Raw genomic sequence first — 15,660 nt, forward strand, 5'->3', positions numbered from 1 at the left:
GTCTAAAGAAAATGTGGTTCAGAGAACTGGGGGAGAAAAAAAGTATAATTATTAGGCTTTGGTTGTCTCAAATTGCAAAGTATAAATAAGATCCAATTCCAATGAAGGTAGATTTCATTACAATTAAGGTCTAACAATATGAGCTGTACAAAAATGGAACTGATTACCTCATAAGGTGGTAAGCTACTCATCACTATAGATTAAGCAAAGACTGAATAATCAACTGTCAGTACAGCAGACAGAGCACAGAACTTGAAGTCAGGAAGGGCTACATTTAAATCCTACCTCAGAAACTTCTTAGCTGCGCAAACCACTTAACCCCTGTGAGCTTCAGTTTTCTCAGCTGTAAAAAAGGGATAACAGCACTTATCTCATGGGGTTGTTGTGAGGACCCAATAAGATAATATATAAAGTCCTTTGCAAACCTTAAAGGGTTATATAAATGCAAACTATTATTAAGCTGTAGATTCCCACAATGGTAATAGAATGGATTAAATGACCTTTAAGGTTCCTTTCCAATTTTAAGATTCTGTGATGCTATCATTTTCATTGCCTGTATTTTTTTGTTTGTTTTTTTAGAGGGGGGAAGGCAGGGCAACTGGGGTTAAGTGACTTGCCCAAGGTCACAGGACTAGTAAGTGTTAAGTGTCCGAGGCAGCATTCGAACTCAGGTTCTCCTGACTCCAGGGCTGGTGGCTCTATTCACTGAGCCACCTAGCTGCCCTTATTTCCTCCATTTTAAAAGCTTTTCAGTGAAAAATAGGGACATCCTAACTTACCCAGAGGTGACAAGCCCCAAAGTCCACAAATATAGGTCCACTACTCATTTTATTCCTTTCTTCTCTCCTCCCTCTCCTTTGTTCCCCCTCCCACCTCTCCCTTCTCCCTCTTTCCAAATGTTCATCCTCATTTAACTTGAATATGCCACAGAGTATACCCTTTCAGCCTTGTCTCTCTTTTAAAGACTTGAAACTATACTGAGCACAGACTCCACACTTAACTGCAGGTATTTGCCCTTTATTTTCTACTGTAACCCCAGAATTCTCTAAAAAGCTTCTCTGGGGGAGGGAGGAGAGGGGCAGCTAGGTGGCACAGTGAATAGAGCACCAGCCCTGGAGTCAGGAGGACCTGAGTTCAAATATGGCCTCAGACACTTAACACTTACTAGCCGTGTGACCTTAGGCAAGTCACTTAACCCCAAATGCCCTACCTTCCTCCCTCCAAAAGTTAAAATGTAAAAAAAAAAAAAAGAAGAAGAAAAAAAAAAAGCTTCTCTGGTTCCCTTCAAGTCTTTGCAAAAATTCTACCTTCTGCAAGAAGCCTTTCCTAGTACTCCTTCATCAAGGGCCTTTCCTCCAGTATACATCTTGTTTGTACATAGTCCTCTGCATAATCTTGCCCATTAGATTATAAACTCTTTAAGAGAAGGAACTATTTTTTGCTTTTCTTTGCATCCCCAGTGCCTGGCACATAGTATTTGCTTAATAAATGCTTGCTGATTCACTTAACTAATGCATTTTATCCTCTAGTGTGAATATGGCAAGATATTCAGAAAGTCAGTAAAAGATGGGAGAACTAACCTAGTATAGAAACAATGGGTGCCCCAAATGCCCCAGTTCTCAGTCCCATGTGACTTGAGACTTCTCAACCAAACAGTCTACTTTGAATAGGGCATGAATTCTGTGCTATTCGACAGGAGACAACCTTCAAGGGGTAGGAAACCACCCAAACAATCAGCACAATCCACAACATGTAATACCTCTACACACCAGAATTTACTAGGAGATTCTTATCCTCTTGAATGGGAGAAGGGAGGGCAATCAAGAAACATTTTGTCAGAAGTGATGACTGGTTCTTTTACTACTACTCCCTCTCCAAAATTTCTCAATACTTGCTTTTCGAAAAGAGGGAGAACTCATTGTTTGATATTACCAACTCCTGGTCCATAGTAGGTGTTTAATAAATACTGAATGACTCATTCAAAGCTTTTAGAGATATCTTTACTATTTGTACTCAACCATTTATGCTTACTGGACACATTTCTACAGGACTTTTATCTAATTCATCAATATTCCCTGAAGTCTTCAGATTATCTGTGCCATGGTCACACATACAAGTCATCTTAAGGAATAGCTGGCATTTTGTTTTCTCCCCAAAGGAGCGGTGGAAAGTTGATCACACAGATGAGTGAAACTAAGGATTGTATCTCAATATGATTTGAGGCACTTCTTTTGGTTTCCACTTGATACAGTGAAAAGAAATGGGACCTGGTCCTTAGTTCAATAAGGAAATCAACAATATTTTTTTTAAATACCTTCTAAAAATGAAACTTCTAATGAAGTCTCAAACATACTATGCTGATGATTACATCATACTCCACTATCTGAATTATACAGTGATCGAAGAATTACACCAAAATATCAGTTAATACATAAGAAGTCACCTTACCCACAAAAAACTCCTACCATTTGCCAGGGACAGTAACAAAATGATGGGGTTAAATTTCTTTTAATTCACATGCAATCTTGCCACAGAAATAACAAGATAGTGAGAAAATTGTGCCCAAGGACTACATTCTACCCCACAGTACAAAAGCTTACAGTGCCTCCTTACAGAACTCCCATGGTGATGCTAACTGCTAGGTAAAAATAAGTATGGAAACGGAGAGGGACAAACATCAGCAAGTAAAAAGTAGACTTTAAAAGGACAGAACCGAATTTGTGAACTAATAATAGATGATTCTATTTACAATTATATTGGATTTTAAAATAAAAACCAAAGTCTTCCCTCCCCTTAATTTCCAGATCTGTCTGCCTCAAAGGGCAGAGTAATGGGTAGACAGTGTAACTCTTGGTCATCACAGTGGGCCACTAGCATGTCTCCGGAAATGAAGGGTTTGTTGTTCCTGGCCGAGGCTCCTAAGTTCACTCACAAAGCTGAAACCTTACTCTCTGGTTCCAATGTGTTAGATGCAAGAAGGTGGGGCAGAAGCTCAGTTACAGTTGGCCCTCTGGGAACTCCTGGGGAATGGAGGCCGGGCAAAGCCAAGCTGCTCCACAAGCCCTCAAAAAATACATGGGGCAAAATGGCAGCTCCAGTCCCAAAACAGCTTCTAAAGGTGGGTAACTGGCTCAACACTAATACACAGCTATTCTAGAAAACCAACCTGCAAAAAGATGCCAGTTCCCTCATCTTTGGTCACCTAAGAATCTAGCCTGAACAAGAAGTAAAATTATAGTATTCTATAACTTGATATGTCCTCAGGGGGTCTTTTAGATTGGCATTTCATGATGTTTTTCATTTCATGGCATGATAAATTCAATGGATGATCAGGGAATCACACACCTACTGATCAAATTAAGTATAAGCAGGGTAGACCCTTAAAAAGACTGCCCATGGCTGTGATGAAGAAAGAAATTAAGGGAAAAGAGAAAGAAAGGCAGACCAAAAAGAGGAAAAAGCTAACAGGAACCCGACTTACCTATGCTCCTCTACTCCACCTCAGTCAGAAATTGGGATAGTCATAGTCTTGATCTCACAAACATCCATAAGTATTCCATTTTTATGATCAAGAACTCTTAAATCCTTTATCTGATCATAACCTATTATCATCTATCTCTGCTTCATTCCTCCAAAACATACTATTCATCCAAAACAATACTTTCAATTTCTCCACCCCCTCATTATTTTTCTAGGCCATCATTGGTCTCCATTCTCTTGAATGGACTCTCTGTCCCTAATGCCTGGAAATGAACTTCCTCCTCACCTTTTTTCTTAGAAATCCTAGGTTCTTTCAAAACTCAAATCAAGTGCTCCCTTCAACATGAAACCTTATCTCATCACCTCAACTACTAGTGTCTTTCCTCCTCTCCCCAAATACCTCCCATTTATTTTGTATATATATTTTATATGCGTAATTATGTTTATGCCATCTCTTCAAATCCTTAAGGGCAGGGGCTGTTTCATTTTTGTCTTTGTATCACCAGCACCTAGCACATAAAAGACATTTAATTATTTAATCAATTATGCAGAACAGGAGCCATGGTCAGATTTGAGGAAAAAATTCAGTTTAATGCCAAAAATGAAGGAGAATTCATCAAGGCACAATAATATATCAATGTCAGACTGGAAAATTATATACTAAGTCAGTCTCTCTATATTTCCATCATAAGCTACATATAAACCCACTAAAAACAGCCAACTATCTTCTTCCTAAATATGTCCTGTTCAAGGGTTCCTATAACTCCCTAGGTAACATATGTCAACCTATTACGTCTTAAATAATCCTAATGTCTAACCTAAATCCAGAGGCAATTTTAGCTCATTTCCTTTGAGACTACAAGTTCTACTTTCTCTTAAAAAAAATAGGTGGGATGGGGAGGCTAGGTGGTGAAGTGAATAGAGCATTGGCCCTGGAGTAAGGAGGACCTGAGTTCAAATTCAACCTCAGATACTTAACACTTACTAGTTGACCTTGTGACCTTGGCCAAATCGATTAACCCCAATTGCCCTCCAAAAATAAAAAAAAAGGTAGGAATCAACAAGCTTTGGTTAAGGGGCTAAAAGCATCCTTGTTCAAGCAGCCTAGATCAAGTGATCCAATACCCAAAGAGAATCAAAATCTATGGAATTCAAGCTACTGACCAATCAGCAAGGCCTGAAGAAAAAGAAAGAAATGGGTTAGGAAGATAGAGCTACCCTTTACTTCCATAGTGTCCTTAGTTACTGCTTGCCTAATGTTACAGAAACTTCCATAGTTACCAAGTTTCCTCAGGATTTCAAATTTAGCCATTCAACCCCTTAAAAGCATTCAATCAATCATGTGGTGCTGACTGAATTTGAAAGAGTCCACTAAGGTCTAAGGGATACTGAGACGGAAACTTCCAATAAGCTAACAGGTGAAATAGATTTGAATAATGATAGGAATTAGAGAATTCTTTTTTGAGGATAGGGGCAGGAGTGGGAAGGAAATGAAACACACACACACACACACACACCCTCCCCCCCCAAGTCTCCTACCAGATGAATATTTTTATGATAGGGATGGAAGGCAAAGAGAGAAAGAGATAGCAATTCTAAGAGCATACCTGATTCTTTTGCAGCTCATTATTTCCCTGACCAAAATGGGAAACTAATTGTTCCATAGATTTTAGAAGTCATTAAAACCCAATAGCAAAACCCATGAAAATATCACAGAAAATAAACTGGGGGTGAAATCAAAGTCTGAAGAACTGCCTCAAGACATAATTTACAGATGCTTTCCCTGTAAAAGCCAGTTCTTGCAGACAAGGGCAAAACTTCCTTATGCATCTTTTCCCAGGCTTAGCCAAAGCTGAGGGACTGCAACTTCATGTGCAACTTCGTGTGGCATTGTCTGATAGGTTGGATTTTTCCCGAGTAAGAGGTGGACAGCTTTACTCTGGAACTAGATTTATAGTCAATCTGGGTGTGTGTCTCATTTTTTTCCTTTCCCTCCAAACTGTCTCAGAAAACGTTTGGCTATTGTGCCTTGATACAGAATGATGTAGGGCTTTAAGTACTTGCAAAGGGCCTGGAAAAAAAAAAATCTCCTCGGTTCCAGTTATAGTTCAAGTCTCGCTATTTCTCCAGTGGCTGATATAATCAACCAAAGCTGGTTTGGCTTTTCTCAATGAGCCAAAGCAACAAGAGCCTTCTGAGCCTCAGAGTAGGGGGGCTGCTTGTCAGTATGACTCCCAATGGGGTGGCTAACACAGAATATGCTTCAGACTTTCGAAATCAGGACAACGCAGCTGCTGCTCCCCTACATATATACCTCTAGATGGGAGGAGGGAATATCAGTAAATTGAAACAAAACTCTCTATTGTACATCTGGAATACTACTGCTCTAATGGCTATTTCCCTCTACCCCCCCAAAATCCAAGATGAACCTAGCAGCCCTAGTATTTGACACTATTAAGAACACCACTCCAGCCCTGCTGTTCCTGAACCAAAATCCAACCTGGAGGCCCGGCCCATCCACTGGCAAAAAATGTTGGGAACTTTGCCAAAAAAAAAAAAAAAAAGAGCACACAGGCTTCCAAGTGTGATTTAAGACTGAGAAGTTCAGAAGAGCAAATTCCCCACACCTCCCTGCTGCACCCCCACCCCCATCCTCCAACCATGTCCTATGCAAAATGGAGCCTGGAGTACAGACTAAAGCTCAGGTCCAAATCGTTGGTCAAAGAGTCTGATTAACATTGTTCCCAAGCAAGTATTCGAATGTAGATTTTATTCAGTATGGCTCTGAACAGGAAGTTAAGACACACCACACATAAACCACAGTGTCATGAAGATGGATGCTGTTGTCAGCTTTGAGTCACTCTCCTTACAGACTGGGTTTTCAGGAGAGGTCTGGAGCAGGGCAAAGGTCCATCAACCTCACCTCCTTCCTTTGGAACTGGGTCACTGAGCTCATGGGGCAGTCTTCTGATCCCTGCACTTCAGCACCTGTCCCCAGGCAGGCAGTCAGTCAGCAAGCATCAATAAAGCACTTAATAAGTGCTAAGTGCTAAGCACTGTGCTAAGCTAGAGATACAAAGAAAGGTAAAAACAGACCCTGTCCTCAAGACCCTTACATTCTAACAGATGACATCATGAGTACTTTCATTACCATTAGACAATAGGTCTTGAAACACACCTATGCCCCATTCCTCTATTCTAAAGAGTTACCATTTGGGTTAATATTTCCAACAACACTTGGCTACTCACACTGAAAAGTCCAAGGAAAGGAAGGCTACCCAAAATTTAGTACAGTCCTAGGTCATAATAAGTGCTTAACAAATGTTATTGATTGATACCTCAACTAATACTTAGGCAGCAAGTAGTTGGCGGGGTTCATAGAACAGGGGAAAAAAATTCTATTTCAAATGCAATTCTGGGGCACACCTCTAGAAGCAGCTTCTTTTTCAACTCTGAGATGATTGAAGTACTAGTTTCAAGCAATGATCTCCCTCAGTAAGCTAGACCAAGCTCAGCACTAGGAGGAAGAAATCAAATAAATGTCAAGCCTTAGAAAAAGTTCTGGATTCATAGCATCAAAAATATCAGTAAGGTCGAGATCAAACTTTCAAGTAAGTTAACTACAATCCCCTTATACAAACACTTTCTGTCAAGATTTGGTCAGAAGTCATTTGCAATTAGTTACTATCAACAAAGTCATCAGTTCCCCATTCCCAGAAAACACTGGTGTACTGGTGTTACAACTTTTCTCCAACAACTACAGATCTCTCCTGTACATTTTCCCCTTCGGGACACTAGTCTTCTCCTCTGCTTCAGGTAGCTCCACAACCAGTCAGGATTTCTCAAAGAAAAAGAAGAAAGAAAAAAAATCTACTGGAAGACAGGAAGCCAGTTTTCAAGAGGCTGTCTGGTTCCCCAGAGATGACAGCAGAGGAAAAAGTGGATGGCTCAGCTAGCCTCCACATGCCACCCACCATCAACGCCTCCATCCTCACCTCAGTGCCAGTCCTAAGAGCTGACATCTTGTGGTTGGAGAGAAGTTGGTATCTGAGGGAGATCAAAAGGATCAGCACCTCAGGGGAAAGGAGGGCTGCCCCACGGTAAGACAGGAGAAGGTACCTATGCTCATCCAGGGGTGCACAACTACATGATGTATATGTAAAAGAGAACGGGTAAAGAAAAAGTACCATAAAGATTCAGGTTGCCTTTTTTAGGGGTGGGGGAGTGGGAGACGGTAAGAGAATGAGAAGGGTGGAGACCCACAGTGCCTGGGCCTGGGTTACTGTGCAGCAGCAGGGTGGCCTAGCTGGCAGAGAATTAACAGATTATCTCCTAGCTTGGGGTGGGGTGGGGGTGAAATAAATGAATAAAGGGGTCGCAGAGGTCTCTCTTGATCGAAAACCCCTTGGCTAAATGAAAAGATAAACCATTCGCCGTGAGCCCCCCCCCCAAAAGCGCCTTACCGGTTCCATCCACCCGGCACACACACACTACCGAAAGGAGGAGCGCCCCCCCTTTCCCCAGGGAAAAACTGGGGTTAGACAGATTTTTTGAAAATGGGGCTGCGCGAGGCAGGAAAGGGGGAAGAGAGCGGCGGGCGTGAGGCGCCGAGGGAAGCAGGGGAGGGGGGAGGGAGAGACGGGGCGCGAGGTTGGGGGGAGGGGGAGTAAGAGGAGAAGGAATGAGGGGGCGCGAGCCCGGGGACGCGCGGGAATGAAGTGAAAGACGGGGGCGCGCGGAGGGGGGGGTGGGGCGAGGGAGCAGGGCGAAGCGGGGGTGCGAGGCCGGGAGACTGGGGGAACTAGGCAGAGGTGAGGTGGGAGAAAGGGGGCGCGAGGCGGGGGCGCGCGGTCGGGCGTCGGCTCGAGGCCGCTTCCCCTCCCCCCAGCTCATCCACCTATCCCTTACCCCTCCCCCTCCTTCGCTTCCCTCCCTCCCTTCTTCCCTCCCCTCCCTCTTCACCGCCCCCGGGCGGGCTGGCCTAGGCCGCGGCTCCTTACCTGGCGGTGGCGGAGGAACTCCCGGCTCGGTTCGTCTCCTCAAGCGGCAACGGAGGCGGCGAAAAAGGAAAAGGCGGCGGCAGTATGGACTCCAGGCCCCCGCTTTCGGGGCCGGGAAGAGGGGAAGGGGAGAAGAGAGGGCGGGCCGGGCCGAGCCGGGCCGGGGCGGGCTGGCGGGCGGAGCAGACACTGCGGTACAGACAGGGACAGCGGCGGCGGCACCGGCGGCGGCGGCGGCGGCACCACACAAACAAGGACGCTGATTGGGCAGCTGCCAAGCGCTCCGACCCCGCCTCCTCCACACGCCACGACGCCCATTGGTCTCCTTGCAACCAACGTCCTGCCCCCCTCTTCTCGAGCACACCAATGGACTATAGGATACCCGAGCTCGATACCTCCCTCGGCCAGTAAGTGGCTAATTTAGTGGTGATTGATGTACATATTGTCCAATAAGAAGTGGAAAAGGGGGATGGTCTAGCGGGGGCGCGTTAATGGGTACCTCAGCCAGCCCCAGACACATCCGGGTCTTCTGCTGCCTATTAAGTGTCGGGGGTCAAAAAATCGCTTCAGGCTGCAACTTTCCCTCAGAGACTTTTTGGTCCCCAGGCAGCCGCCGTACGCTGGTCTCCCCCAAAACCGGGGTCCCCTTTGCCCCCTCGCGTGTTCTTCCCACCTTAAGGGTCGAAGCTGAAGGAAGTACACATCTCTGAGGGAGCCCGGAATTGCTTCGACGCGGGGTGCCCTCGCGACACAAGCCGGGCGCTCCCGGATGGAGCTTCCTTTAGGCCCCCGAGCCAGGCCCTTGCCCCACCGGGGCGTGGCCAACCCCCTCCCGCCGCGGTAGCCTGGCTATTCTTGTGCTCGGCCAGGCCGCTGCCTCCTACTGCGCCTTTTGTAGGCCTGGCGAGAGGGACTCGGGAGGAAGGAGCAGCTCAGGCCCTCGGGGGGAGGGGGGGGGGCGGCTCCTAGCCTGACTGGGGATGCTGCCCTTAGGCCTTCCTTCCATAGTGTGGAGGTGGAGGCGCGTCGTGGGTCTTTGGGGAGCCCTGGATGATATGGAAGGAATACGGCCCTACCCCGGGGCAGCCCTGGTGTGATGAGAAGACAGTTCGGGCCTCCCAAGATATGGAGGGAGATGAGAGGGAGCTTTAGATACTGGGGGAGGGAATGGAGCTGAGTTGGAGGACAGGACCCCATTAAAGCCGAGGTGGGCCACGGGCAGTTTGTCCTCGAAAGGGTATTTCCCCTTGACTAGCATTGCATTTAAGAAACTAGTATACAATGGAACAAGCCAAGACAGCAGCTTGGAGCTGTATCTTGTAGGGTAATAGATGTTTAAAATTGGCTGAGATCCGTGTAAACAATCAAGCACCTGATAGACCCTTACTATATACAAAGCCCTGTACGAGAACCTAGGGATACAGAGACTAAATGAAAAACGGCGCTACCCTCAAGAAGCTTACAGGTCATCTTAACTTGCGCTTTTGAAAACGAGGGAGCAAGCTCAAAGATTAAATAATTTGTTTTTCGAGGTCACATGGGTGGTAAGTGGCAAAGACTGGATCAAGATTCAAATCTAGCACTCATTCCAAATCCAGTGGTGTTTTCACTTTGCCATAATTGACTTGGATTTTATTGATGTAGGTATTCTCTCCAGATTGAAACCCTCCCATACCAACTCCTATTATGCAATTCTTGTCCCTGGAATTCCATGTTGTAGCCATTGTTTAGTCATTCAATCCTATCAGACTCTTCCTACCTGTAGACCATGGGGTTTTTTCTTAGCAAAGATGCTGTAGTGGTTTGCCATTCCCTTCCCTGGCAAAGAGGCTGTGTGACTTGCCCAGGGTCATACAGCTACTAAGTGTCCAAGGTCAAATTTGAACCAGTCTTCCTGACTCCAGTCCCAGGCATTCTCTCCACTGAGCCACCTAGCTGCCTTGGACTTCTATAGGCACCCCTATAATGGAACTAAATGGTGCTGGAAGCCTTCTTTTAGACTTTCTAATACTTCATTGATACCTGTGCAATTAGAATTTATAAAGATAAAATGAGGAAAAGGAATCAATCTATTCCTTCCCTGGGCAAGGCTACCTCATAAACGGTGACTTTGCCTTTACCCTGTCTTTACCTCACAGCACTCTTTTACTGATTCTGTCCCAAAAGTAGTCTCATCCATTCCTAACTTCCTTTGGTATTGTTCCAGTTTCAGCACACCACTAATTCCATTCTATTCTTTCTGATATAGCTTCCCCCACCTCAGCTATTCTTTTTCCTCTGCTATAATTGTAGATGAGTCCTCTGGTGCAGTGGAGAGTGCTTGTCCTGGGAGTCTTCCTGAGTTCAAATCCAGCTGGTTCTTCATGAACCTTGGAGGTGGAACCCCACACCTCCTAAAGCAGGGCATTCCACATTAGGACAGCTATCATTATTAGCAAGTTCTTCCTTACATCATTTCCCCTTATTGCTTCTAGTTGTCTTTTGAGGAGCAGAAGGAATCTAATCCTGTCTACCAGATAACATCTCAGAAATATGTGTTCCTTACCCCTAGAGTCTTAGTTGGTAAGCATTTATTAAATGTTTCCTATGTGCCAGGTGCTATGCTAAGCACTAGGGATGCAAAGAAGAGCCAAAGATAATTCCTAACCTCATGGTGCTCCCAGTCTAACAAGAGACAACAAACAACTAATATAGATGGAAAATAATCAACCTGGAAGAGTAATGAAGTGGTGCAATGGGGCCTGAAGGCAGGAAGACTCATCTTCCTGAGTTCAAATCTGAACTCAGAGATTTCCTAGCTGTGTGACCCTTCGCAAGTCACTTAACCATGTTTGCCTTAGTTTCCTCACCTGTATTAATGAGCTGGAGAAGGAAAAGGCAGACCACTCCAGTATCTTTTTTTTTTTTATCACACCCAGCTCAACTTTTTTTTTTTTTTTAGCTTTTTGGAGGGGGGAAGGGCAAGGTAATTGTTAAGTGACTTGCCCAAGGTCACTGGGCTAGTAATCGTTAAGTAGTTAAGCCAGTAAGTGCTAAGTGTCTGAGGTCACATTTGAACCTTAGGTCTTGCAGACTCCAGGGCCAGTGCTCTATTCACTGCACGACCTAGCCGCCCCTCCAGGATCTCTTTCAAGAAAGCCCCAAATGGGATCACAAAGAGTTGGACACAACTGTAACCTAAAGGAGTGAACCACAGCAATCAACAGAGGAAAGTTTCCATTAGATTGTAAACTCCTTAAGGGCAGGGACTATCTCTTATCTCCTTTTGTTATCTCCAGCTTTAGTAATAGGACCAGGCACCTAACAGGTGTTTAATAAATGTTGACTGTGGGAAAGTAAGTACAATTTGGAGGGATTGGTACAGGCTTACAAAGGATTTTAGCTGGGAGGCAGAGATGAGGAAGATTCTCTGAAAGAGGGGAGATCAGTGAAAATGCCTGGAGCCAGAAGATGGGGAGATGGAAAGCATTTAGAACTCAAAATTTTAAAAACTGAATGTTAAATTTTTTTACATGTAATTGGGAAATGAAATAAATATTTTTAAAAATGAAAGAAAAGGATGGGGAGATAGAGTGTTTTGTTCCAGGAAGAACAAAGAAAGCCTGTATCGCTGGATCAAAGAATATTGGGGGGGGGGGGCAGTAAAGTGTAAGTCGACTGAAAAGGTGGGGGAGGTGTCTAGTCATGAAAGGTTTTGAATGCCAAACAGGATTTCACAATTGATCCTCAAAATCATAGGGAGCCACTGGAATTTATGGGGGTGGGAGGATCTCTGGTGGAATCTATGGCTTTAGGAAAATCACTTGGATACATTGGAGGGGGGAGACAAGTGAGATGAGGGCCTGCACCAGGATAATGATGGTTTCAGAGGAGGAAAGAGCATATTTGAGAGATGTTACAACAGTAAAAATCAACAGGCTTTGGGAACAAATTAGATCTGTGAGGTGAAAGAGTGAGGAGGCAAGAATGACTCCTGGGGTTGTGAGCCTGGGTAAATAGAGGTGCCCTTGACAGAAATAGAGGAATTTGAGGGGAAAGATTGTGAGTTCAGTTCTGGACATACTAAGTTTGAGATGTCAACAGGACATCTTGTTAAAGATGTTGAGGAGGCAGTTGGAGATACAAGATTAGAGGTCAGCAGGGAGGTTAGATCTGAGAATCATTAGCATAGAGACAATCGTCAAATCTCTTGGGAGCTGATGAGATCTCTAGGGGAAATTGTAGAGAGGAAGAAAAGGGTCCTGGAAAGAATTCTGTTAAGATGCCCATGGTTAGCAGGCATGAAGTGAATAGAGACCCAGCAAAGGAGACAGAGTGGTCATATATTGTAAAAAGAAAACCAGGAGACAATAGTGTCCCAAAAACCTAGAGAATAGAGTATCAAGGAAAAGAGAGTAATCACTGTGTTGGTGGCGGCAGAGGTCAGGAAGGTTGAAAATTGAGAAAAGACATTTGTAGTTGGCAATTTAAGAGGTCATTGGCAACTTTGGAGAGAGAAATTTTGGTTGAATGATGAGGTCAGAAGCCAAACTGTAGAGTTAAGAAAAATGAGAGAAGTGGAGGCATCTACTGAAAGTTATTTCAAGTAATTTTGCCACAAAAGGCAAGAGAGCTAGGGGTTGATAAGCTAACCATCCCTAGTTCTTTAGATGAGTGTAAATTTAAGGACCTTTGCCAGTCTACTTGCTGTCCACTGGATTCTCTCAGGGTTATCAATGTCCTTCTAGAATGTGGTCCCTAGAAATTAAAACAATATTCTTAACTGTAGTCTGATGAGAATTATCACATCTCTTCTTAGTAGATACTGCCATTCTTTTGGTTTTTTTTGCCTTGTGGAGGGCAATTGGGGTTAAGTAACTTGCCCAAGGTTACATGGCTAGTATTTGTGTATGTGTACAAAGTGTCTGAGGCCAGAACCTAACTGGGGTCCTCCTGACTCCAGGGCCAGCACTTTACTCACTGTGCCACCTAGCCGCCCTGATACTGCCATTCTTATTTCAACCTTTGATTACATTAGCTCTCTCAACTGCCAGGTCACATTGTTGACTTATGTTGAACTTGTAGTCTATTAAAACCCCCTGATCTTTTTCAAATGAATTTCCCAGATGGGAAAGACATGAGTTTATAAAAAATTGGGTCAACAGTGTGATTTAGTCTGGAAGTAATGCTAATTATTGCTTATTTTATTGACAGAAATAGTATCCAGTACTAGAGGTCTTGCAGGTAGCCAGGTGGTACAGTGGATTAGGGTGCTGATCCTGAAGTCATGAATTCATCTTCCTGAATTCAAATCTGGTCTCAGACATTTACTAGCTGTGTGATCCCTAAGCAAGTCACTTAACCCTGTTGACCTCAGTTTCCTCATCTGGAAGAGCTGGAGAAGGAAATGGCAAATCACTCCAGTATCTTTGCCAAGATAACCCCAAATGGGGTCATGAAGTCAGACATGATTGAAAATGACTGAAGAACAACACTATAGGTCTTAGTTCAGAATTAGGCTGCTCTAGTTAGAACACATTTAGAGTAATGTGTTCAAGTTGTAGGCACTACATTTTAGGAAGAACATTGATAAACTGGAGAACATCCAAAGCAAGATAAGCAGAGTGATAATCTTACCCCCATGATAATCAATCATAAAGTGTTAATTATTAAATTCCAGGGAGTTCACATTCTAATGGGGGAGAGAACATGCAAAGAAGACATGCAAGGTAAATGATAGGTAATCTAAGAGAAAAGGCACTAGCATGGGATAGGAAAGGCCTCTTCCAGGATGTAGGATTTGAACTGTCATGAAGGAAGTCAGGAAGTGAAGGCAAAGAGAGCATGGGGGATAGCCAGTGAAAAGGAGAGGGATGTGCCATGTGTGAAGAACAGAGAGAATGCTAGTTTGACTGGATTGTAGAGTGTGGAAATAGGAGTAAATGTATGAGACTAGAAAGATAGGTTGCGATGAAGATGTGAAGGACTTTAAATGACAGATAAAAAGAAAATTAGCTCTTATCCTAAAGGCAACTGGGAGCCAGTGGAGTTCACTGAGTAAGGAATGACACAGGCCAGATGTATACTTAAGGAAAAATCACTGTGGGGCAGTTGTATGGGGCATACACTGGAGTAAGGACACTCAAAGCAGGGAGACAATTAGGAGGACACTGCCATAGTCCAGGGGAGAGAGAATCAACTGAGAAGGTGACAACATGATTAGAAAAAAGGAAATAAGACGTTATGCTTAATCTCATTGAATAAGAAACAGGTGGAAGACACAGAAACACAGATACACCTCTAATGTAAGGAAAAAAATACTAATTATTATAATTATCCAAACAAAAGTGGAATGAGTTATCTCAGGAGATAGTGTGATCCCTCTCAAAAGAAATCTTCAAGCAAATTATGGTCATCTATCAGGTATGTCAAAGAGGATTATTGTTCAGGTATAGGTAGGACTAGCTGGCTTCTGAGGTCCTTCTCAATTCTGTGATTCTCTGCAATTCTGTTGTCCATTCATACCTCCTCTATCCTTGTCCTTGTGAAGTTGATTTTTTTCCAACCCAAATGAAAGACTATTAAATTTCATCTTGTTAAATTTTATCCATCCTAGCCTTTGGTATTTTGGAAGCCTCATGTTGTCTTCCAGTGTGTTATTTGCAAATTTGATAAACATGCCACATCCAAATCACAGATAAAAATGTTAAGCACATGGATTCCTGGGTAATTTCATTAAAGACCTCTCTTCTCCACTGATATCTACTTTTTTAGTCTGGTTATTGAACTAGTTCCAAGTCAAGTCTTGGTAAACTATCATTGCCAGAGGTAGGGAACCTGCAACCTTGAGGCCATATGTGGCCTTCTAGGTACTCAAGTGCAGCCCTCTGACTGAATCCAAACTTCACAGAACAACTTCACAGAATTAAGAGAATTTATTCTGTAAAACTTGGACTCAGTCAAAAGGCCATACCTAAGGACCTAGAAGGTGACAGGTTCCCCACTCCTGAATTCTAGCCCATGTCTTCTCCTTGTCAAAAAGGATAGCATGAAAAGTGGCAGTCAAATATTTTTGTTTAAATAAATGTATAACAGTAGTAAATGACCATAATAGTCTAGTGTTTGATAAACCCAAAGATCCAAGCTTTTGGGGTAAGAACTTAACATATGACAAAAATTATTGAGAAAACTGGAAAGCAGT

At 43.7% G+C, this 15,660-nt stretch overlaps 1 protein-coding gene across 2 annotated transcripts in view; it reads right to left on the bottom strand.

Annotated features, from left to right (window-relative positions):
• Window positions 1-8,723, bottom strand: part of GATAD2B (GATA zinc finger domain containing 2B) — a 111,268-nt gene extending 102,545 nt beyond the window's left edge. For both annotated transcript variants that reach the window (XM_069077960.1, XM_069077959.1), the window contains exon 1: window positions 8,481-8,723. The gene's annotated coding sequence lies outside the window, so the exon portion shown is untranslated. The remainder of the gene's footprint in view (window positions 1-8,480) is intronic.
• Between the last annotated feature and the right edge of the window lie 6,937 nt (window positions 8,724-15,660).

Source organism: Petaurus breviceps, unplaced genomic scaffold, assembly GCF_028583685.1.
Source record: "Petaurus breviceps papuanus isolate PSGF00001 unplaced genomic scaffold, PetGlider_PUasm1.0 91023, whole genome shotgun sequence".
NCBI lineage: Eukaryota > Metazoa > Chordata > Mammalia > Diprotodontia > Petauridae > Petaurus > Petaurus breviceps.